This window comes from Phalacrocorax aristotelis, chromosome 14 (assembly GCF_949628215.1).
Source record: "Phalacrocorax aristotelis chromosome 14, bGulAri2.1, whole genome shotgun sequence".
Taxonomy (NCBI): domain Eukaryota; kingdom Metazoa; phylum Chordata; class Aves; order Suliformes; family Phalacrocoracidae; genus Phalacrocorax; species Phalacrocorax aristotelis.
Window position 1 is genome coordinate 575,753 of NC_134289.1, and position 26,119 is coordinate 601,871.

The window sequence follows — 26,119 nt, forward strand, 5'->3', positions numbered from 1 at the left end:
TCAGAGGAAAGGAAGTTGGGATGTGACAGTGCTTTTGGGACCAAGCCAGCTTTCTATCCAGCAAGCTGGTGGTGGTGGCTATTCACGAAGCATGTGCCAGGAACATGGCAAAGGCAGCAGCAAAAGTCGGTTTGCTTATAGTAAGGCGAAGGAGTGTGTTTTCTTATTCTCTTGCTTTAGTAATGATAATCATTGCCGAATCTTAAAAACACGGAGTCTGAAGCTGGATAAGCATCAGGAATTACAAACCTGAAGATATACAAGCACAGTAGCTGGATGACAGGCACCTACATCGTCAAGAAATCACTGATGTTCATGTTTTAACCTCTTTAATACCACTGACATTTGCTGGAGAATTTAGGGGTGTCACAGAGGTCTCACTATACCAGCAAATGTCAAGGGTGTAACCACAGACCTCTGGTGCCTCAGATTGATACTACTTAAGGGTGAAATGATTGTTGGTGAATTGCCATATACTGTCCTGACTTACTGGGCAGTTGCCTGCCATTTCTGTGAGACAGCAAGTGCAGTGCGGGTATCACAGAAGGCTGAATGAGGAGGTTATTGTTACTTTACCAGAAGTAGCAAAAATATGCAGGGTTTATAGACAATTCTGTTTGGAAACTCCTTTGAGAGCTTGTAGCGTTACTTTGCTTGCTCTATAGACCCCCAGAGAGCTACCCCAAAAACCCAGGCGATTTTTCGGTTGCTGAGGGTGACTTGTTGGGCTGGAAAGGGACACAGGACTAAGGGAGCTTGACAGGTCAGGCCACTAGATAAAGGATCTGCAACGTTACATGGAGAGTCCCCTATCACAAGGAAGCACATAGGTACTCTAATCCTAGAGCTTAGCAATAGAAACAACAAGCAGAAGGTGCTGAGATCAAACCAAGCCAGAAATACATGAGATCCTACTCATTGGGCGAATTGCAAGTAGTTAATGGCACTAGTGAAGGATATCAGCAACCTCTGTAACACACGCATGGGGAACGAGGCTGATTGTCTCATTCTGCACTGTGCAGTCCCCTGCTTATCTTTCTTAGGAACATAAATAAGTGAAAAGACAGAGTAAAAAATCAAGGGAGAGTAAGTCAGAGCTGAGAAATACTTAACTTTTCAGTAATGCCCTAACAGAAATGATGAAAGCCCTTAAAACTCTATCACTAATAAAGCTTTTCTCCCATATCCAGGCTGTTCGTTTCTCTGTGTCTGGAAAAGGTGGTTTTAGAATGCAGCAAAACTTGTGTCCCCCTTTCCTCTGTATCTTAATTTCCTCACCCAGCAGGGTTCTGACTCCATGATGAAAATGAAATTCCTTGCGCTGGCTAACCAGTCACAGAGAACATGTGAAGGATGCACAGACTTAGCTAGTCATTGCTTGCTCTTTCAGGGACCAGTCATGGTCATATTTTTTTTTAATGTGTAATTTTGATATTATTGCCTAAAACTTGGTTTGGAGTTGGAATACAGACTGAATAAAACAAATATTTACATCATCATTATTAAAGGAGATTATTGGTGCTTTTGCGAAGTTGTCATTACAACTATTTTGTTATTATTGTTAGAGAATTTTTTCCGTGTAACGGTTCTTGTCATAAACTAAGCCACGACCCCACATGTGTTTGAGTTCCCACAGACACCAGTGACACCTGGGGAAGCCCTTCTGGTGGTGCGGTCCTGTCCCTAGAGCCACTCCTGAAAGTGTACCAGGACAGCTTGTTGCAGGGCAACCCACGAACCAGACACAGGACCTAGGGAGAACCAGAAATAATCCCTCTTTTTTAAGGTCAGTTTTAACTTGGACCAGTGATGGCCAGCACTGTTCCTGGAAGAATATCTGAGTCCATCGGGGTGAAATATGGACATGTAAGTGAGCACGATACTCTTTCTAATTCTCTTTAGTCATATTTTTGGGATTCTCATTACTGAACTATCTGTTACATGATTCTGTATTGCAGAGAAGACAAAAAAAATACACATTTAAATGAAACCTACATATAGAAATAATATGTGTGTAACATTCAGTAATTTGGATAATATTGTCTTTTTCTTTGTTGGAGGAAATAGAGGGTTAGGCATGATCTGTCGTGAGCTGTTGTATGTGAATAAGATTGCTGTGGAGGAGCCATGAAAGACTTGGCACCTGATCATTATAGACACTCGCTGAATGCTGGCCAGGGTGAATATAGCTTGATCGGATCTTGAAGCAAAAAAGGATGTAGGTGAGCTGCCTTGATATGTCAGGGCAGAACAGGCAAAGCGACGATCCTGGGGCGCTGTCAGTGACTTACGCTGCCAGTACTTCTGTCTGCTTTGGGCTCTCCTCTCCTGCTCTAACCTAATGTTTTAACTTAATGGGTGCCAGTGACAAGCAGAGCTCTGCGGGAGGTCTGTGCTGCGGCTCACTCAGGTTAACGTTTTCATCCGTGACCCGGAGGAGGTGAGGATGTGCACTCTCATCATAATCGTGAATGACAACGAATTGGCGGGCTGGAGGGGTTTTACATCCTTGCGTGTTCTCAGGGTTCGAGTGGATAAAGCCCTGATCAGCCTGGTCGGACCCCAGAGCTGGTCCTGCCTTTAGCAGGAGGTCGGACTGGAGGCCGCCTCAGGTCCCTTCCAACCTAAATTATCCTATGAGCCTGTGTCTCTAGATGCAGTGCTCTGCCTTTTTAAAAAGGCTGTTCCGTGCCACTGCAAATTTCCGCTGTTTTCCTGTTGCTTGGTGCCCTTGTAAGACACTCCGAACTGCAGCAATGTCACCTGTGGTGCTGAAGTCATGAGTAAGTTGTAAAGTAGGAGTGGTGAAAGGCTTTGCTTGTCTGATATGGAAAGCCAAAGCACAGCATTCAGAAAGGTATGCTCCCCACGAGACAGGCTGAAGCTGAAATACCCTTCCTGGGTCCTTGGCAAGGAAGTTTCACGGTCTCATCTGAAGCTGCCTTGGTTAAAACTGCATTTTTGATTTTGTCGGGGGTTATGTTCCCACAGTCAGGAGTTCTTCTTAGAGAATTTTCTGCCTCCGGCCCTCTGGGGTCTGTAGCTGCGGTTCTGATGCGCCGTGTCCCCAGCCGCTGGAGCTGTCATAGTACGAGAATGTGAAGAGATGTAGAGAAAATTATTGCAGCCTTGCTCTTGAGGGTTTCAAAAACCGGGTCTGAGAAAAGGCAGGACCAAGATAGCAGGAGGGGAGAGAACTGGCTTCAGCACACCAACACTTCATAGATAAAAATATATTTCTGGCTTATTTTACTTAAGAGTTGGGAAACTGTAGAGTATGAAGCTTGCAACAGTTTGTGATTCTGTTCTTTTGTTTAATAGCTTTTTTGGTTTTTTCTAATGAGTTTTTCTAATTAAGATCCAGTCTTAGGCTACTTTAACTTATCTTGTATCTCTTGTACTATTAGGTATTCTCATATGTGTTTGACCTTTTCTGGTATTAATGGTGAAGCTGGTGTCTGGTGGTAGCAGTGGGATAAAGCCATATCAAGATCTCAACTGCTAGTTTCTTTTTAAAATACGTTATGAATAAACACTCTTGAGGGACAGAGAAGGGCTGTACTGTATCAGTTTTGAGCATTAAACATAAGCCTCTCTATCTTCAGAAGTTCAACTGATGTGAATCCCTGATGTTTATCAGGTGATTATGTTACTGCTCTCCAATGGGCTCTACCCAAGATCTAGGAATTGCAAACTGGACAAGGCCAGAGTTCCCCTAACCTGTCTCAAATCCTCTGCAGAGGGGTACTGGGAAAATCTCTTACAAACGGTTCTGGAAAAAAACCTACCTGGAGGCTGTTTCCTTCTGGTCTGAAATAGGGGTGAATTATTAGGCAGACTAAAATGGAGAGAGCTTATGAGTAGTTGATGGCAAGTGTTGTGCCTGTAGAAATGTGTTGAAGAGAAGAAAAAGAGGATGAGAAGTATCATGTTGTGTCATGTGAGGAACAGAGCAACATATCTCAGTGAAGAGCAATAATATTAAAAAAGAAGATACTCATATAAATCAGCCTCTCTAAGGACAATACAGAGCATGAAAACTTCTCAAGGCTTGGGCGTGTTTTCAGCATTGTCTTGAGTCACCATAAATACTCTGAGACCATCTATATAAATGTAAAAATATTCTTTTTCATATTCTTGGAGAATTAGCATTGAATGGACTCCTTTGATATACATGTTCATCCTTATCTGTTTGCATGGCTTTTGGTGCACGCGAACAAGTTGTCCTCTAAGTCTGTATGGATTTTTATATCATCTGGAGGACTTACTCTCCACGAGCTCTACTGTAGTGCCCTGTGCTGCGCCGTTACCTGTCTGCACGGCCCGCAGGGCGAGGGAACACAGCATGTGTTTGTACAAACGGAGCCCCCTGTTCCTGTAGAGCTTTCAGTTGATCTTGAAAGAGCTGTGAAGTGCATCGGCATTGTGTGTTCGTGCACGGATGAAATAGGCCTAGTGAACTTTTGGCAGACGCCCGCTTTATTTATTTTATATTCAACTGTAATGAGCAATTACCTGATTCTTCTCTTGTTCAGCACTTTATCTGTCTCATGTTGATGATAATGGCTGATTTTAAAATGTTACAAGTTCACAAGCAATTAGGACAAAGACGTATCAACAAAAGTGACTTTTTTGTGTGTTAAAAATTAGTTACAATTCAAACCAAAAATGACCAGAGAAAATGGAGGGTGTTGGGAACGTGACTTTTGGTTGCCCTTCTTCAAAACTATTACAAAGTCTGATTTATTTCTACTGGTGAGTGTGGTAGGACTGTCCACAGGTGGCAGAATCAGAAGCAAAATGAGCTTCTGAAAGTGCTGATTTCCGTTGCACACAGTAATTAGGAGAACAGTGAACTCTTGGGCGCATAACAAATCATGGCGCATCCATCATTTCACACCTATCTGGTGAGGTACTAATGAGGTTTGAACACTACACAGGTCTGGTTCTGGCCTCTGCACTGAGTCAGAAGAATGCTTCGGAAACGTTTATACAGTAGCTATTTTAATTCTCGCTGATAACAGTTACTCCTTTAATAATACAGCTTTATTTTTTATTGTACTGGATAGCAGACCTGCTTCTGTATGCAGAATCTTGCTGTTTTTATTGTCGGCAGGCCAACTTATCTGGTGCTGGTACATCACCAACCACCTGCTGTGGGCTATGTATCTGTTTTCTTAATTGCAATGAAATCATTTACACCAAATACTGCCACATTGCAACAGCATAATTTAATTTGGAGCTGTTCATTATAGTTCTATTACCCTTCAGCTTTGGCACCCTCCCAGAAAAGGACCCATGAGTAGCAGGTCAGGCAGCTTCCTGAAGTGATAAAAATGCACCCCACACAGCTCACTGCCAGGGCATTTCTGCTGCCGAATTCTGGCATAATTACATTTCCTGGGTTCCGCTTGTGTCGTGCTAAAAAATAATAATAATAGTGGGTTTTTTCCCTTAGACTTTCAAGTCTAGATTACAATCTCTTGCAATTCTAACTTAATCATGCTGTACTATGAAAAATAAGGGGGTTTAAGATGCATTGCGAATGTTGCTTACATTTGACCAGTGGAGCTTTTAACTTAAAACCTGTACAGAATTATGCACTACATTAATAGATGCCAAGGCTAGAAGAAATTCAGGGTGCTTCACAATTATTCCCTATTGATCATAGTAATGACAGTTGAAGTTGTGAGCATTTGGCTTTTTGTAGTTCTTTAATGTACATGGTTTAAGGACTTTACTCCATTATAATTTAAGGTATTACTATGCAGAATGTAGTTTATTAACATTTCCACTGTTTGTCTAAAAGTATTTATAGTAAACTTTTTTACAATTAATCAAAAGCAGACATTGTAAAAACGAAAATTGGATTTATTGCCAAGATCATAAATGTCAAGTATACTGTTATGTAGGCTTTGTATTACTTCAGCTGTAACTTTAAAGAACATTTTAAGTGATTGGAAAAAGGAAGTTTATTAAAGGCTCAGCAGGTCTCCTCTGCACTCTGCTGTTGTTAATGTAAATCATTGCATGGTGTGGCAGAGGAGCAGGCAACGTGGTAGCAGCAGTTTGTAATCAGGTTTTCTCTGTGACTACCAATGCCTTTAGGAAGAACTTAACACAGAGACCACCCTGTTTCCTCTGATGAACAAATGCAATGAGTTCTCAGAAGAAAGGACAGTGCAAACCATCCAGGGTACTTAATTGCTGAACTAGTTTTTGAATATATCCCTATGTCTTCAAGTAGCAGCTGGATGGTTAAAATATAGAGACAGGTTTGCCATTCACAGGCGAAATACAGCAGTGCATTTCTTCCCTATAGCTAGAGTCCTGGGGTGGAGAAATCGCTGCAGGAGAGCTCATCAGAGATTTTGTGCATTGTTCTTTTGGCAGGAGAGTTCTGCTAGGTCTGTGGAGAAAACATTGGCCCACACTGAGAACTGCTGTCGCAGCAGTTCCTCCGAGCTGCCGAGGAGCACGCGTGAAAAGGCAAAAGCTTCACGTGCAGAGAACGCATGATGCCCGTGGACCTGAATGAACCCCGCTGCCCCATCCTGTAAGGATTGCAGTTGGACACAGCTGAGTGCCATGAAATGTATCTATGAATAAACCACACGGATCGTAACGCAATACAGTGAACGGGAGAGAGGTTCGTTGCAAGGACGACAGGGCCGGAGAAGATGTCTGCGAGCGAGACAGGGAGCACTGACTGTCTATCAAAAAAGCAGCTTATGGCATACCTTGGTAATGAGCCTTGTGATCTGCGGGGGTGTTAAAGGCTGTAGAAAACTCTGACCCTAGAGGACAAAGGCGATAGAGGGTGGAGCTGGAGAAAATCAAAGCAGTTGATGAGAAACAGCGGTGCCTTCTAGGACAGTAGGTGTACAGCAGCCGGTGAAGGGGGGTGGGGAAAGGAAAAAGCTTTGCGAGATCAGATGTCTGTATGGCTGCTCCACGAAACATGATCTGCAGTACACGTACACACCACGTGGGGCTAAAAAAAAAGAAGCTACAACTTTCTTACCTCCCTCATGGTCTTGAACATCAGTGCACAACTTAGCAGCCAGGCACTGTGATGTTTGTAAGGAAATTCAACACTCCCAACATTTTTCCAGTGTTGTTGGCTGTATCTTCAGTCCAGGATGCTTTGTAATGCTTGAGGCAAAGGTTGGTTGGTTGCTTTTCGCAGACAACACTAATACATTCCCTTAGCTACTAAGCTAGGGAAAAATCTACTAAGAAAGTTAAACAGTTTTGGTGCATGACCTAAACTTGCATTCTGGTTGGTAGGTTTTGATGACTTCTGGCATGATGGAGACATGATGGGGACTCAAACACGACCATAGCACAGAAGGCTCTGGGCTGGGATGTGGCTCTGGCCTCAGCTCCCCCATGGTCCATTTTACATGTCTGTGAAATGTGGATAAGGGCTGGCACCTGCTTTGCAAACTCTTTTGACACTAGTAGATTAAAAATGTCACTGAAGAAAAGGACAGCATTTTACTGTTAATACGCACTTAATTAAGTTGTGTAGGAGACAGAAGAAAGAAGTGAACAAGTTTTCCTCCATTTTTGTGGTTGTGACTTATAAGTAGGGAAGACTTGGGATAGGTATAGAAGGATAGAGAAGTACTGTAATAGCTCTCAGGTGGACATTTTGAAATCTTCGTCTTTGAAACTCTTTCAAGAGAAGAGTATAGGGGATCCTGTTTTAAGAGCGGGTATGGATTGGTGAATTCTTGAGGTTGATTTTAGTCCAGCTGTTATGTGCAATACAAAGTCAGGTAAGAAGGTAAGCTAAGGAAGATAGGTAAGGTGAAGAAGAAAGAAGAAATAGCTAGATGAAAGGCAAAGCTATAATTTCAAATGTTTGATTCCTATATTACTGTGTGTTTTCAAAATACTGTAGTCCCTAAGATGTAAACATGATTTTAATGGCCTTTCTGCTTTGGAAAGCTACTGATCATTTGCATTGAAGCATTAAACACAGTTATTTCATTATCTGAGAAGCTTTATCACCGAGAGGTGATAGAGTGAAAACACTAAGGAGTGTTTTGTTGCTGGCAGTGCAGGGAAATCAAAATAAAGCTGGAGCGAGTAGGACACATGCAAACAATACAGAATATTCAGAGCACTCTTACTGTTGAATAAGCTTCTGGGAAAAGCTGCTAACGTGTCAGGGAAGTGAAACGGCTAGTTTACAGCTCTTTTCCCGTTACAGAAAAAAACCTGGCAAATGATACATGAAGTAGTTTATGACACTGTCATGAGAAGTCCTACGCTGTGAGTGGCGGCTGACTTACGCACACCTGGGAACTCCTCCTACTCACAGAAGCTCCAAGGCCTGACCAAAACTGTCTGACTTAACAACGTGTTCACCCCTGCTCAAACACTCACAGAGCACTGCTTACAAACCAGCATTGCCAGGGACTTAAATACAACCAGCCCTGTGGAGCTGATCCATTCCTGGGACACCACTTGGTTGCTTTTGTAATTGGTGAATAGCCATACGAGCATTTGACTTGACTTGGAGTGATGCTTAATCAGCAAGGAGGGACTTGATTGCAGCTTTCCATAACGCCAGCCCACACCCAGCTAATGCACCTGTACAGTCACTTTTTTAATCTCTAAATGGAAAGATCTTAACAGGTTAGTTTTTATTCTGAAAAAAACCCTGATTTCTTTGTAATTCTACCTCGTTAGGATGATATTTAGAAGATCTAATTGCAACTCTGGAATGGAAAGTATCAACATTTTCAGAATTCTCTGGAACAGAACTACAGGCCTGCAGCAAGGTCTTAGCTCCAGCCCTTCTCTTTTCGACTTCTCTTCCTACCAGGACGTGCACTTCAGCTGAATTCTCCATGATACTTCTCCTGCGGTAAGAAGGTTTGAAATAGCTTACTGGATTCCAGTTGTGACAAAATGGGACAACTGGGACTTTCAGTCCTTTAAGAATTCTGTAATTGACCTCAACTTCGGTGTGTGGTGGGGCAGCTGATGTCACACCTAACTCTAGCCGACTTCCAGTTTTCTCCTGGCTTTCCCTGTAGGTCTGCTGACTACAGTCAAATTATCTACAAAGCAAAGTGTCTGAGATAAGTAGAACTGGAAGAAAATGGCTCTAGTTGTCTAAGGTACTCTGCAATATTTGTAATCTGTGGATAAGCAGCAATCAGCAAAACTCACAATAAGCAGTAAGTGCTCTAAAAATCGTAATAGCTCAGTCATTGAAATCTGAATGCCATTTATGTTGCCCTTTGATAATAATTTGTGATTGCCACTCAAGAAGACAATCATGTATCCAGTACAGCTAAAAATTAGATGCATAACCCAGGCTTTCCGTTACAGTCTGAACTGCTGTAAAGTATACTGAAAGGATCTTTGCATTTGTGTTTAGATGGCTTATGTATGTCACGTATTAAAAGAGAAGGGAATCTTAAATAACAGGATTTATGTGGAAAAAATATGTGCAGATTTCTGGTATTCTCTGGAGAATTCTACAGATAATGTTCTAGCTCATAAAATACATGTTATGGTGCTAACAACATCTGGTCTCTTTCCTGCCCACATCTGCATGTTTTGGAGCGCTTGCTCAGTCAGAGCTGTCATACTAATCACCTCATTTTGGGGTTGGTTTTGTCCTTCTTTTCTTTCCTCCCTCCTTTCTTTTTTAGTTACCTATTGCTGACTGTTTTGGCCTTATTTTGGGATTATAACACCTTTTCTTTCTTTTCTGCCTCTAGACAGAACAATTTTTTAATATTTTCTATCTGAAAAATTTCTTGAACTGATGGAATGCTATGAGACTCTTTTTGGCTGGTTTTTTCCTTCTGTGTAAATGCCAAATGAATCACAAATATAATATAAAACCATGTTTGATACTGATAGGCAGGTAAAACTTGGCATTGTTGGCAGAGAGTACATACTTTCTTCTTCAACATAAAGGAGAAAGATAGGAAGAAGAGACTGGATGCAGCTTATCCAGTACCTGTTCCAGTGTCGACATGAATTATTCCACTGAATACTGGTAGGTAGCACGCTCTGTGCATGACATGCTAAGTTGATCACACACCACTTTATCTAGTGGTAATGATAACCAATTGGTAATTAAGCTTAGCATTTGGAGGACTTTAGCAGACTTATGACAGAGCAAGCCCTCTAGAGAGGTATGTGGAAGGAAATTACTGCGCTGGTTGCTCAAGAGATGCAAAGAGAGGATGTGAGCCTAACATTCACACTGCAGAACCACCCCAGTTCCCAACGGCAAATGGCTAAATAGTTTTTCCAGGCCTAAATCTAAGCCTTCCTCAGAGACTGTGCAGACAGTTTGTGCAAGTGGCTCTTCCCTGGCAAGTTCATTCTCCGTTTGTTTGCAGCGTGCTGTACCTGGATCTTGTCAAGAGCTATCCCTCCACCTTTGGCTTCTTTTATCCTGCAGGAGCACCACCATGTTGACAAAGAACCTTCTGAGCCGCAGAACTTGCACACATCAATGTTGCAATACTGTGTATCCAATGCGTAGAGTCGCCGTATTAAATATACTCTTAGGAATGTAAAGACCACCATACAATTCATACCAACAAGATAGTTAGTACAGTAACCTGTGTCCAACAATAGCCATGATTCAACAGACCCAGGATAACTGGAGTACCTTCCTGACTGTTGAGGGCTTTTCTCTTAAGGGATCTCTTCTAGGGTCCTCTGACCAGTGGCTGCTTGAAAGAGCCAGTGACAGAGTGAGAAAATTTCATCTTTCCTACTGTAACAGCTTACCAGGGGCTTTGGAAATCTCCCGGTAGCGCTGTATCTCCTGCCTTGCTGCTTCTCTCCTCCCAGCAGCTCTTCATCATCAGGTATTGGAGTTTGGCTGCTGTAAAAGTTCTTTTGGGGTTTGGACTTTCGGCTGTCAGTTATCCAAGAAGAAAACTTCCCAAGGTCTTGGAGAAAGATTGTCAGCCTTGCATTGTTTGGAGCCTGCAGTATGACATTTAGTAGTCCTCCTGTACTTCAGTACCTACTTTTAGGTATCTGGTGCTATCTAAGACTATGCGAAAAGTTACAGAATTAAGAGATAGTGAACGAGAAGGGGATAGCAAAGCAGCAGCAGAAAACTGCTGGCAAGGCTAAATCATCTCCATAGGAAACATTCTGCAGTGGGTGTGAGATTTTCCCATTAATGGTCTGTTGCTTCTCTGAGGGGTAAGTGTGGGCATCTGTCACTCCAGGGGTCAGAGGGAAACTCTTCCGTGCAGCAGTCTTTCCATGGAGGGTTCTTTCCATGCAATGACATTAAAGATTGCCATGCTAGTCACTGGCAGGTCATGTGCTGTATGTAGCCTTCTGTGCCCTAGTTCGTCTTAAGGATATAAGGAAGTATCAGTAGGTGGATAAATTTCAGATGATGCTGGAATGCTCCCAAGGAGTGAAAAAAGCGATTCTGAGTTACTGAGTTTGATGGCGTTTATCTGCTGGAACAAGTGCACGCAGCTGAGCGTTTCCTCTGTTCATGGCAGTACCGTGCTATATTCAGCTGATCAGTCCCCCACACCCAGACATGTGTCAGAAAAACTGTCAAATGTAAGATTTGGAGGGCCTGGAAACAGCATGAACGGGCCTCCAGAGGAGTAACACATGTATACTGTTTGCATCTGAACAAGAAGACCAATAGCTCAAATTATTTCAAAAAGCCTACTCCTATCTTTGAAGTAACATTTGCTTGCCGTATTTGCCAGTTGTTCATTGCTAGTGTGGCTGAGTTTAGATTTTTTTAATCACAAATCTTTGCATAAAAAACAGAGACAGAAATTTAGAGACAGACATTTCTTCCCAGACCACGGGGCTCCTGCATGGAGTAAACCTTATTTCATATTTTCTGGATTTTGCAAGCAGCCTTAGAAAAAAATCTGTATTCAGTGAGGGTGTATAAAGTGTGCATCAAATGAGATAATCATAAGCCACCTACATCAGAACAGCTTTCCAGCACGCCTTTGCTGTCGTGGCTCTTACATATGTTGTATATATTATCTAAACATTGAGACGTTGCTCAACAAGTGCGGTAAACATAGAAAATACAACTTGGGTACTATATATGCCGATTTGCTAATGATCTTTGTGGACTTTTCATCCAGGTTATTGCAGCAAACCTCAAAAGAAACCAAAAAAAAAGGAATTCCATTTGATAGTGAGAGAGACGTACACTGCAGTAAGGAACTATTGAAAGTGAGCTTGTAATTGCGTTTGCCCAGAGGTCTGAAAGGTGCAAGATTTATGGAAAGAGATGCTGTGTGTCTTTTATTAGACCAGCTGATTATATCTGGAAAAAGCGGATGAGGTTTGGGTCGCGCTGCCTCGGCATCAGACAGAAGAGCAGCAAACTTCAAGCCAAGTGCTGACTGAGACAAAATTGGTAGGAATGAGATAGCTAACTCTAGGAATAGGGAGAAACTGTTAACAGTGGAAGAGGTGATGAGTTGTCTCTCTAATTAGTATATGTGAAATAGAAAGGTGTTATTAGGGGCTAAAGAATGAAGTTTGTAATACTATAATACTTATTTTCCTGGTGATTCTGTGAGGGATTTTTTTTTTTTTAACCCAACTGTAATTCCTAGGCTTCTTAGGGCCAGCACTCTTTAATCTCTTTGTTAATGACTTTGAAGCAGGACTGGAAAGAATACTAATTAAGTTTCCTGATGACACAAAACTGGGAGGAGCTGTTGACACTCCTGAAGGCAGAGAGGCCCTGCAGAGGGATCGGGACAAATCTGGGAGCTGAGCAATCCCCAACCGTATGGAGTTTAACAAGGGCAAGTGCCGGATTTTGCACTGGCTGCACAGGCAGCCTGGGGAGCGAGGGGCTGGGGAGCAGCTCTGCAGAGGCACCTGGGGCCTCTGGCCAACGGCAAGTTGAACGTGAGCCCCCAGCGTGCCCTGGCAGCCCAGAGGGCCAGCCGTGCCCTGGGGGGCACCGAGCCCTGCATCGCAGCCGGGTGAGGGGGGGGATTGTCCCGCTCTGCCCCGCGCTGGGGCGGCCTCACCTCGAGTGCTGCGGGCAGCGTTGGGCGCCGCAGGACATTGAGGGTATAAAGCTACTGGAGAGTGTCCAGAGGAGGCCACGGAGCTGGGGAAGGGTTTAGAGGGGAAACCGTACGAGGAGCGGCTGGAGTCCCTTGGGTTGTTCAGCTGGAGCAGAGGAGGCCGAGGGCAGCCCTCATGGCGCTCTGCAGCTCCCTCCCGAGGGCAGGAGGAGGGGCAGGGCTGGTGTCTCTGGTGACCGGTGATGGGACCCGAGGGAACGGCAGGGAGATGGGCCAGGGGAGGGTTAGGCTGGGCATTAGGGAAAGGTCCTTCCCCCAGAGGGTGGTGGAGCCCTGGAACAGGCTCCCCAGGGAGGCATCACGGCACCAGCCTGGCGATATTCCAGAAGCACTTGGCCAAGGCCCTCAGAGACACGGTGTGAATTTGGGGTGTCCTGTGCAGGGACGGGAGCTGGGCACAGTGAGCCTTGTGGGTCCCTTCCAGCTCAGGGCCTTCTGTGATTCTGTGGTCCTGACGGTGTTTCATCAGCCTCCTTTAAAGATAAGATCTGAGAGGACAGACAGAAAGGTAGTGACTTTGTGAAAGCATTCTCCAGCTGGTATGTGGGAGTTTCTGTTTTTAGACAATACACGTTCCCTCTGTTTCCGCCTGGCTGTTTGTTTTCACCTATGTGCTTCCCAGGGAGGTGGGGCAGAAAAGCTAGACAATAAAATGTGGTGAGATGAAGACTTTCGAAATCTACAGGTAGCAAACCAGGACCTGTCTGCCTTTGGGATGAGGTAGAAAATGCCTGCAGAGACCAGAAGGAGCAATGCCTGCCATGCAAATTGTCATTAAAATGGATAATGATACTCAGATTTGTGTCTTAAAATCTGGGTCTTATTGGAATAGGTGTGGATGTCTGGCATCAAGTAAAAAAATCTGATGAATTGTCTTCGTTTTTTTAATCAATGTTTATCAGATTTCCAAATATGTTGTTACTTTGCATTGAAAAAAGAAAAAAAAAAAACAACCAAAACCTTTGAAACGATTTCTAAGAATGAAGAATCCAATTATGACAGAAATAGCCCCTGGCCCACTTGGTAGGGCACGTCCTCAGGATGTGAAACACTGAAGGGGATAGAGCAGGAACTCAAATATTTGTCTTTCATATGCCAGACAAACATACCTTTTGTGTACTCAACAGTAGTTACTAACTTAATTTGTTCTTTGAGGGAAAGCATACTGTGAAGAGTCTGGATTACAGGTAGCACTTGTCCCACAAGAAAAATTCACTAAGGGAAGAAAAACTTTTTTTTAATTTTTGTAATAAAAGCAATGAATTTGTTGGAGTTTTTTCCATCAATACTAACATGGTAGGTAACAATACTAGAGGGACTTTCCCAGCCTCAGTGCTCCCAGGGAGGAGATTTGTAGCACAGCAGTGGTGTGTTAATGAGGTGCCTCTCCAGTGGCGTGTCTTGGCTTCTGACAGTCCAGACAGGCTTCAAAGAAGCTATTAGAAGACAAATACTGATTAGAAAGTAAAGGCTTGTTTATTATTTGACAGTGTGTTTCAGGTTTTTTTTTTTTTTTTTGAGTAGTTTTTATTTCTGTCTGCTGAGTGCGTATGAACTTGCAGAAGCCCAGATTTGGAACTTTCTGCCTCGTTCCGGTTCATAGTCCAGCCCCACAAGTGCCTGTTTTCACTTTGCTGCCGGCTTTGTCACATTAGTTGCATTTGGAATTGATTATTCTGGGCTCAGTTTTGGATAGGTCTTGCAAGCCACTGACCACGGAGCTGCTGCAGAGCTGCTCTTATCAGCCTCTGAGTACCATATTGCAACCTGGTAGAGCCTGCAGGAAGTTTTTTTCACAAGCAATGCCTTACTTCTTTCAGCACGGTACGTAATACATCGCTGCTGAGTAAGAATGAGGTTTTACAGTGTGCTGCCCAATACTGTCAAGCGTAATAACAACCCAGTAAGTAACCTCATCTATCAAGGTGCAGAACGCTTCAGAAACCAAGTTCACATGGTTCTATAAACTTTTTTGATTTAACTTAATTAATTTTTACCTTCCAAAAATGTAGTAGAAATTGATACGCAGAATGGAATCAGTTGTCATACTCCTTCTAGCATAAAAATCAACAACTAGTATGTTGCTTAGTCATGCACACAGAGGCTGCTATGGGCCAGCTTGATTTGCTGTGTGAATAGTATTCATTGAAATATTTAATCCAGATAGTTTGAAAACAGTAACTCACATAGTGTTTAATATCTGCCTTTGGGGATGTCAAAATATACATATTTTCAAGTGCTGTGTGTGAAAGCCTTTGCCTTCAGTGAAAAAGACTGACTGTTCAACTCCAAAGGAGTCAAACAGGGAGCAGAGCTTTCGGAAGCCTTGCCGAGACTCTCTCACCTGTTATACAAGGCAAGGGAGGCAGTGTGGTATTTAAAGTCAGATCTTGTATTTTCGTTTTTCCCAAGCCCTTAACCACAAGGTTCCAGAATTGTCAGTTAATTTTCAGTTAATTTCAGTTATTTATTTAGCAGTCTAAAAGATTAAATGTTTGAAAACATCTAAAGTACTGTTAGGAAATTTGATTATTTTTTTTTTTACCTCCCGGGGTAATTTCCAGTGCCTTTAATCTGCTGCAGATGTTTGTCATTAGACGTCTCATAGTCATACAGAGAAAATGACCAAGTCAGGGAATTTGCAGCTTGATTCCCAATATGGCAAGGGATGCTACCTTTAAAAATTGATCTCCTGAGCCTATTTCAGCTACAACTAGTTAAAAAAAAAACAGAAGAAAAAAAATCCAAACCCAAAACAAAAACCCACCAAACCAAAGTTCTTTCTTAATCTTTATCAACGAGACTGCCTTCAGCATTTAATTTTTCACTTTGGAATCATTTACTTCCATATTAGAATTTAAATTGATTTGTCTCTACACAGAGTAGCCCATTTTTACCTGTTTGGGTTTTTTGTTTGGTTGTTTGGGGTATTTTTTAAGATTAATATAGCAGTCATGTGGATTTCTCTTCTAATTTGTTGAGGTAATTGTCCTGGAGTTACGAGCTGTCAAGTACTCAGTCTGAATCAAGAGGTGAATAATACTGCAATATATTAGGACGAGCTAAGTGTGTTTTCACCGCTGGTACGTCAATCTGATGCTGTGACGTTTCTGTCCAAAGCGATCAGATGTACAGATTCCCTTAGGCAGCTTGGTGGTCTGAAAGTCAAGGCCTCTCTCTGGTGACAGCCTGGGAAATATCCCTTTAAAAGTATCTGTATATCACAGAGACCCTAGGTGTTTTGCTTTCTTTTCCATTTTTTTTCTTCATTCCAGTCTGGATTTGAAAATAAACGGAACACTGGAATGGTCTAATTGATATAAATTATTAGACTGTCACTACATATTCTGTTTATGGAAACTTTTTTCACTTTGTCTCTCTAAAATGGTGAATCGCAGTTTGGTACCGAGTTATAAGAAGCACAGCTTATCCTTGTGAATCTTCATCATCCTAGAAATCCATGTAAATCATTAAAGTCTTGAATTTTTTTGTGTAAGGTCTGTATCCTATAAACTATTTAGTAATGAAAGCATCTAAGGACTGGAATATATAAATCGGAAATTCTACTGGACTTTAAGATCTTTTGATTAAAAATACATATCAGGATGAAATATTAATAAATCTGTAGTGCTGGGTACACTGTGTATGTCCTGGCGTTCAGACGGGCTGAGTATCCAGCGAGCCTCTTGGAGTCAGTTTGTGCGGTACACGCTCAGCACATCTGAAACCGGAGCCCCGTCCCCAGCCGCTCAGAGGAGCGCGGTGTCCATCCTCCGCTCGGGGTGCCTACGCCCACAGGGCGCACACACCTGTGCATGGCCCCACGACGTCCTGTCCCCTTCCTCCTGGCTGCAGCGCTACCGTCTCGGGTGTCCCACAGAAGCCACAGCCCCTAGCGAGATGCAGAAGTTACAGATCTTCCTTTGAGTGCTATATTCAACGCTTACTTGCAGTAAGTTCCGGGCCCTTATGTGACAAGAGTCGTGCAAAACTACAACTTGGACTGATTCCTCCTATTCTAACTTCAGGTCCATATGCTGACAGAGTTGCTTCTTTCCAGGCAGACTTTGTCAGCCTCTAGTAGAGCCGTACATAGCGAGTATTTAATACAGCGTTGTCAAGGCATTAAATAAACAAAAAATAATCACAAAGTATTAATGCAAGAGGGTAGGAGAGTTTGTGGTATTATGTTGTGTATTTACATGAAATAATAAGCTTATGTTCGTTTCAGGTTCTCCCTCAAATGTTCTCATTACTTGATTTTGCTTATTTTATTGTCAGCCTGGTGATGAAGGAACACCTAACTGTGCTACTGAGTGTACTGACCTGGGTGGTCCCTCATGGGGAGAACCTGCTGTTGAGTTTTGGTTTGATTTTTGTTTTGCAGTAGCCCAGATTATAGTAGGAAGATCAAAAATAGCAGAAAACAAAACCCCTGTGCCGGAAGGCTTGCAGATGAAACAGAAAAACTTGTGGGCCTGCTGTAGTTATTTGATAGTAGTGAAGCTTGGCAGGGGAGGAGAAGGGGATGAGGGGAGAAAGGTAAAGGAGTAGGGTGCTGTAGATCCAAATATTTGGGTCCATGTTCTATATATATCTGTGTCTATAACATGCATTTTTTGCTAGTTTTCCTCCTCAACCTGTTTGTATCTATACCTGATGTAGAATGAATTATATTTTAAACTGGGAAGGTCTGATTTTCTATCATGGCAGTTAATAACACAGAGTAACTCCCCCTTTTTCTCCTCCAAGATGTTTCTTCGGTATTAGACAATCACTTTGCCTGCAGGGACTGTGGATCTTCCTTCATTCATTATTTAAGTCTTTCTCATCCTGGCTTTTATATTCATGGCTGTACTGGTTCAGCCTGGACTGCTTCACACAGCTCAGATTTTCTTTATGTTGTATTAGGGCTGTATACACACGAGGTAATAAAGCTAAGCCTAATCCACTCTTCTGTGTCCTCTGGCCACCATCCTTGCTCTCTCTCTCCACAGCCAGCCCCTGATTTTAGGTCCTCACAGAAAGTGCTGCTGTGAAACAGAACGGAGAAACGGCCAGAGCTGTCAGGGTGTGAAAGCTTGCAGATCTCTGTGCCTATTCACTGCTGGGATTCCTGACTCGACTCCAAAGGCTGTGGGAGGTAATAGAGGTTAAGAGACCTATTTCTGATACAGCTCACAGACCGAACAACGGAGCCTTTTCCTTCCCGCTTTCTTGGTGTGCAACCACCTGCTCAGTGATTAGGTACATTCCGCTCACCCAAGACACGAGGAGTAAGTAGTCTTTGGGTGAAAGCGCCGAGGTGGGATGCAGGCATGTTGGGTCCGGGTTTTTTTCTCCCCACACTATGAACATGCCATTTTGTACCAAGTGAAGTTGCAACTGGTAGATGTTAATGTAATTAAAAATAAAGACACTTAAATGTCATTTTCCCAGTTCTACGTCAGGCAGTATGGTAGAGTTAATTCCAGCTTGGAACGATGTTCTTTTATTTATCATGATCAGAGATGTAGGCATTGCTGAGAATGAGCAGAAGTGATGCCCTGAATCATTTGGGAATAGCCCAGTAGTTGCTTTCCAAGATGAATATGGATTTGAGCCTCAGGATGGAAGAACAAGGGGGTTGATGATAAAAACTTAAAAGGAGTTCAGAGGTGGTAAACTGTCAGTTCAATTTTCATTCGATAAGGAAGTATTCCTTTGTATCCTAAACTCAACATGTTAGCGGATCTCGCAAAAAATTCATAAGAACACACAATAATTCCTTATATATCTACTGTATTTCAGCTTTAGATACCAGAGCATTACTTGTTTTATTGGGGGGATGGGTGCGCAGTGGTCTCTTTTTAAACTGTTTTGGTTGTGATTTAGTCTTACATAAAATCTTACTTCAGAAGCACCTGATTTAGCAGGAAGCCATTAAATGGTTTGAAGGGAAGTGTGAAAAGTTACACGGTCTGAGGACTGCCAGTATTGCAGTGTGGAAATAAAAGCCCAGAAAATGCTGACCACCTTCTCTCTTTTCCCTTTTGTTTGTATAGAAAACAAAGTTAGAAACCTCCTTATTTGTCTGAAACAGAGGCAAATACATTTGCTTTTTCTCCTGACTGTCTTATCGGCTGTGCTATATATGTCTACAATACATATTGCAGTTGTCCTTTGAAAAAAAAGAAAAAAAGAACTATTTAATTTCTGTTTGATCTTGAGCACAGGAGTTCTCTTTAGAACAGCACTGGCTTGGTTATCTTACTCTCTACCGACATTAAGCAAAACTAAGTCCAGATAATGAGTAGCCATAAAAATAAGACATAAAATGTATGAAAACTGTTTTGATTGTTAAATCCTTAATCCAATCCAAATACGCATGCAGTGCTTTGCATTTACAGTAAGAACTTTGCTTTCGTAGTCTGGGTAAGTAGCTCTCTATGATCGTCATTTATCTGTGAAACACAAATAGTACGTTCGTCTGAGAAGCAATGAGATGAAGCCTTCAGTTCAAAGGTAGGCTAAGATTAGAGAGAACCTACAAAGAAATACAAAAACAGTCTCAGTAAGGAAGAGTGAAAGAATTTAACACAGACAATAGCCTTGTAAGAGGACTTCTGAGCTACTCGGCTGAAATACTGACAGGAGGTGACGGTGTCCAATCTGACACAGCTTGGATGCGTGTTCTTGTCTACATACAGAGGTACGTAATGAGTTTCAGAAGGGCAGACTCCAGAGCTAAATAATGGATAATCTGTGGTTCTGAGAAGCAGGAGTCAGGGCTTAGTCTCTGTCCTTTAGGATGCACAGGATTTTGAGCTTGGTTACAGCGGCATCCTGAAGGACCTCTCCCACTTAAAACTTGTTTTTTCCTCTGTATTTGTTTTTGTGAATTTTTAAAATACCCCAAGTTAACTGAATTCTAATGAATGACAAAAATCTTACCCCGTGGAAAGTTTGCTAACTAATTAGATGTATATGCCTAAATGGTTCCCCAGGTTTTCTTCTGACAGTAAATAATGGAGCGTTTTTTTTTTTTTCCCTTTGGCTGAAAGCAATGCATTCATTTCTGTTATCAGAGAACATTCAACCCTCTTGCCTGATACCCTGCAAGTGTTAGACTGATAGGATGCTTGTTTGCATCATGAGTAGGTATCTTTGGAGCTCCTTGCAAAGCTCTGGTTCTGGGAAAGAAAATGTTCTGAAAATAAACAAAGACAAAGTTCCTTTTACTTCTGGCCATTTTCTGTAATTGTCAGAACTGGAAAGAGCAAATGTAAATATTTACAGACACATTTTGAAGTTATGGCCTTGAATTCCATCTTAATCTCTGTGTTAGCAGGTTTTGGCTGGCTGAATCCTGCTCAGTACTTACACAGGCCCTCTTTTAGAGGTGCATCGCTGTGCCCCTTACATGCACGCATGTATGGACCAAAGGTTGTGCATTTTGTATCGCTGTAAGTATGGTCTGGAAAGTTCAGCAATACAGATATAACTTGCCTCCAGAAAATGAACGTGTTATCCTGAAGGTTACAAATACAGAAATACCTGTGTTCACGTTCATGGTCTTTTTATGGGGCGTTGGTTCCCGTGGTGGCTGATAGCTGATGGTGCAGAGGCTGCGCGGGGTCCCCACTGACTAGTTGCGTGGTACGTATCATGGGAGAACAGCTTCTCCATGCCTGGTTTGCATTCAGCTCTAGTGCTCAGCACAGGACTAAGGAAGCCTGTCTAACTGCAGATATTCTTTCATTTTTCAAATATTTTAGCTCCCCATGATAGCTAATTTTGTCAGGTGAACTACATGTGGTCATTGAAGTGTCTGAATTTCAAGCCGTTATAACAGTTTTAATAGTGCTGTGTTGTTAAATCTAGCCCTATTGTTCAGAATTCAGTCCAGAGACACACATTTATCAGAGAACCAGAGGCTTCTGTGGATGTAGAACTTGTCTTCTTCTGAAGAGGAAGGAAAAAAAGAACGTATTTCATCATAAAACAGGTATTTTCTTATTCCTCTTTCTGTCTTGTTTGTCATTCTCAGCTTTATCCTTGTATTCAGAAATCACAGAGCCTGCATAAAGGTGGGTTTTTTTGTGTACATATATGTATATGTTCCTGGTATCGTACTGTGGTAGCACAGTAATGTATGCTAGCATCAATACTTCGTAGAATATAACATTCCTGGCTAGGGACAAGAAAGGAAAAACACACATTTTGAATCATTTCATGGGAAAATGAAATGAGGTTGCTAGAGTGCGGCCCAAAAAATCAGTGAGATAATTAAAAAATTGTTATATTTTCCTGGAGCTTGAGTAATATTTGAATTCTTCTGTAGAGTTACATGTGCTGCTAGTTCCTTTTGCTTTAGAAAGTAAGCTGAAAATTTCAGCGAGATGGATTTTAGTGAGACATATCTCTTCTCTCGGTAAGAGTTTGGCACTTCTAGTTTTAGTCCTGTAAGAGGAGTGAAACATGTATATACAAATATATGTTTAAAAAAGGAAACGCAATCCTAAATCTTTTGAGAAAAGGCTGCTGTGACACATGGGAGACATATTTTCTAGTAGCATTTAAACGAAATGGACACTTTCCGGCTCATGGGATCCTAAGGGAGGGCTATAAAGGAAGTTGGTACAGTGGTGTGAGGAGAAAGGTGGCTCCTCAAGGAGAGATTTATACCTGAGAGAGCAGGAATATCACCAAGAAGGGAGCTGAGCAAGCATGGCTTGCATCTTCCTGCAGCCTGAATGACTGATACAGTCAACAGAAGCAGAGGAAGAATCTTAGATGATAGTGCTGGAGCTGGGGAATGTGCTCTTGGTTTGGCCAATAAAATTAGGAAGGGTGTGTGGCCTTGACAAGAATCTGGCATGAAAGGTCTTCCTGTGTTTCTATCAAGCCTTCTAGTGGAGGAATATGAATTCTCAAAGGATGAAGTAGTTCAGTATCAGTGAAGGCTTGACTGGCTATGGTTTGTTTGGGTAGGTGTGGCAGAATGCCTTGTCCGTGTCCTGTTTGTCCATCAGGAGAGTGTGGAGCTGGACCTACTGCTTGGTAGTTGGCTATGTACGCTGAGCAGAGGATGGTCCTCAGTGCCTCGTGAACCTACCCCAGTTCCTTTTGCATCTGTGGCAACCGCTGCTGCCCAGTGGAAACGAGTTACACACGAAGGAGTTATAACTTGCTCAGCAAGGTCATGTAACAGTGAAATCCTTCAAATACAGAGGCAGTGATACACAGCCAAAAAAGTGAGAAAAGGAGAATTAGCACTGATTAAGTTGTAGTTCATAAACAGAAATTTCACACAGAGCTTTTTCCAGTTTTTAAACAACTCTCGCCACCACCTATGCATTCAGCGGAACATTGTCTCTAACTGAAAGCACTTTTCACACATGAAAAAACAGTATTTGAGACGGCAAAAAGACAGGCGCTGTTCTGGGCGAGGAGGCAGGTAGGAGAAGATGGTATTTCACCATAATAGGAATCACGCAAAAAATCCTCTGGAGTAGAATGGCTCATCCTCACATGAGTGAGAGGAAGCGTTCATATGGAGCATTGCCTGGTCGTTGCAGATGCACTGGTTCCTGACTTACGGGTACTTGGTTAGGTTTCGTTTTGTTTCCTTAATTTCTCAGTGGCATAGTTTTAAACTCAATTTTTCTTTAAACCTGGCAAATGCAACCGGTGTTTTCAAGTGATCCTGCATCTCGGAGTTTACTTCTTTGCAAAAGAAAACTTTGATGCTAAAACTTCAGGCTTGGCTTTTTGTGCTTGTCAAAGCAGCTGTGCCTTCTCTGTTCATCCTGGTGACTAATGGCAGAGTTTAAAACTCTTGCTAATATAATTCTCTGTAGATTATGGTCATATATCATAATCCTATCTAGCAAAAGCTGTTCTTTGATAAAAGGGAATGTAGTATCATTTGTATTTACAGTCTTGTTGAAAGGAGTGATGTGAGGTTAATTGGAAGGTTAATGAGGAGAGGTTTAATCGAAACGCAACAAGTCTAATCCCCACTCTCGGATTCACGAGAGAGCTCTTTTCGCTCAGCTTTTCCAATAAAAGCCACATTCCTCAGAGATAAAGATCTCTGACACAGCAGGCAATTCCATTTATTTCATGGTAGTATAAGTTCACAGGCATACTCACCTGGAAATACCGCAAGGGGACTGTAGCTGCTCTGGTTGTGCTGTGCCAGCCACACTAAGTCTTCTTCCACGTTATCATGGAAAATCAAAATCTTGAAAGGAAACATTGGAGTCAAGTTAGGCTTTCTGACAAAACAGCTGTAGCTGAGTGTGACTTATTTTGCCTTTTTGGCAACCACAACAGAATTTCCAAGGTCAACAATGACACTGTCTGGTACTTTGCATTTTTCAATCAATAAGCATGAGAAAGATGAATTGCTTTTTAGATTAATAGCCAATCAGCACTGTAAGTCAAAGCCTGAAAAAATTACATGCCCTTCTACTGAGTTGACCTTCATATAGCCCAGCCTTGCCCTGAGCACCTGTGGCTATTTCTGCAGCCAGGGATTAGACAGTGTAATGGTTCCTTTTAGGCCAGAGCAATAAATAATGTTCTAAATAGACCGTGAAAATATAAGGCCTCCTGTAGTTGAGTAGCTACTGCTGTGCTCTCTTCCGTGGGCTGACAGTCTTGAAGCAGTGTGGTAGAAGTGAGTCCAGGAAGCCTTTTCCTAAACTTGCTTCAGGACCTGTTACTTCATCAAGGCAGAATTACCCAGGTGCTTTTCTTCCATTCATCACTTTGGTACTTGTCTCTGCCTCTTCTTCCCATCTCCCTGTTTCTCCTTTGTGATCGCTTACACGCAGCAACAGTGAGGAAGGGAAAGGAGAGGAGAGGTAAGTAAGTTCCAGAAGAGGCTGAAAGGGTGAGAAGAAACCATCAATGGCACAGATGGAAAAGACGGAGAAAAGGGCACAGCAGTGGGAGGAGATGCACGTGGGCTGTAAATCAGAGAGCAGGCGGCCGATCTGCGTGCTTGGCCACACCGCTGTTTCTGGGATGTTATGGCTTAATGTTCCAAGCTTTGGGGTCACCCGTCAGGAGTTTCAGGCCAGGTAGTTGGAGCTAGTGATGCTTCACGCGTCATTTATGATGTGAACTCCCATCTTGATTTGTTTGGTTGTTGAATTACAGAATTTTAGAATTAAAAAACATTAAAATAAAAATTTTAGAATTAAATTTAGATTCTAAACCTCAAAGGTCTAAGCCATGTACTGCATGAGAAATGAGTAGACATCTGAATGCTGAGAAGGGTAAAGCCTGCAAAGCGAGAGAAGAGAAATGGCATTTTAGTTCAACCATGTGACTCTGCTGCAGATGCCTAAAACCAGGCAGCAGGGTAAGAAGATGAAAAGATGGTACTGAGGGCTCTTAAGTCTTCAACGGGATTCTCTAAGAGTACACTTAAAGACAAATGGAGCACTCCAGGAAGTCAGCTGATGTAGGCAATGAGGAGAAGAGGCTGTTTTTGAAGTGTACCTTATATCTTTCACAATAGCGTATTAATTACCTTTTAGTCTTTTAAGCTTCAGGAGGAAATTCTAAAAGTATCTCACGATGGACACGTTGTTTTACAGGCAAGAGTTTCTATTGCATTCTGGAAAATTTCCTTTAGTGGCCATCGTATGTATAGTATTAAGCTAATTCAGAGTATCCTTGCCATGTGATATGCTTCAGGACTCAAGAGTCACACTTGCCATCTCTGCCCTGTATTTAAGTATTTCCTTCCCATCATCACAATCTTAATTTTTGCCTTTCTTATGTCAGCATTAGGGTTTATCACACTTTTCCGGTTTGTGTTTGTAATTATTGGCTGTGTATACAGCTTTAATTTACACCTGTTTTAAAAATTCAATGAGATATGATTTTTTAGAAGCTTGTTTCTCATTGAGGCCAGAAATGAGGACATTGTCTCTAGTATTGGTGCATGACAGCTCTTGGTAGGTGATAATCTGTATTGGTGTTTGCTTCACAAAAACATAGTAAGCCTGTGGCCTGTCAGCATCGAGTACCATGGGAAGTGTCAAGTGCATGGGCAAAGTGTTAGAAGATGTCTGCCTTCACTGCAGCACTAAGGCTGGCGTTTGTCTTGTCTAATTAACCAGCAGTTCACTTGTGAAGGGTGTCCTTCCTCCTCCTCCAGCTAATACTGAAGACCCTTGAAAATCCATAAGCAGGACTTTGTCAGGTAAGTCCTTTCTCTTTTGTATATCAGTCCAGCTCAAGTGTTTAGGGAAGCTCATGACTGCCAGGGGCTCTGACCCCCTCACACTTTCTTCCCTGCTCACACACAGCCATTAATTTCAGTGTTGTCTACTATTACTCCCTCCTGCTAAGACCTTTGCCTCTTCTGCAGGCCTTGCCCTTGAAAAGGCACATGCAACAGCTCAGTTACAGCATATATGGGTAGGAATATCCCATACCTTTCTACGCTGAAGACAGAAGCACAGTCCATGTTATGTCAAGAGGTAAAGCCAGTACCTTCATCTTTCTCCACGCTCTGCTTGCCTGAGACACTGCCCTGGGGGAGACAAGCAGCGCACTACGGTGCTGAAAGGTGAATGCCACACTCTGCGATGTCATAAGCGCCATTTGGATGCCTTGGCAGAAATGAGAGAGTACTTCAGGGCAGAAGCAGCAGCTCCATGGGTTCTGGAACAGCAGTGTCACATCAGATGTGTAGAGTTCTGTGGCCTTTCTCAGATATGTCTGAAAACACGCGCCTAGACAACTTTAAACAACCAGCCTAAAATCTCATTCTGAGCGTTTAGGTACAAAAGCATGGTCTTTCCCAGCTTCCAGATAAGACTGTGCTCATCTCAGCATGCCATTTGTTTCCCCTTTGCCTGGCCTCTAGATCCCGACCACCCTGGTAGCCCAGCACAAGTACTGCTCCAGCAGCCCGAGCTTGTCATCAGTGTCAAACAGAGGTGTGGCCCAGCCCTTTTATCCATAAAAAAATCTACTGTTCTGGCTAGGTTTGGTCACCTACTAACTTGTTTAAT

General features: G+C 42.5%; 1 long non-coding RNA gene across 1 annotated transcript; it reads left to right on the forward strand.

The window, feature by feature from the left end:
• Nucleotides 1–21,021: 21,021 nt before the first annotated feature.
• Nucleotides 21,022–25,643, forward strand: LOC142064575 (uncharacterized). The gene is made up of 3 exons (XR_012663158.1): nucleotides 21,022–21,084; nucleotides 25,220–25,302; nucleotides 25,471–25,643. It is a non-coding gene; the product is annotated as an uncharacterized LOC142064575 (long non-coding RNA).
• The last annotated feature ends 476 nt before the right edge of the window (nucleotides 25,644–26,119 follow it).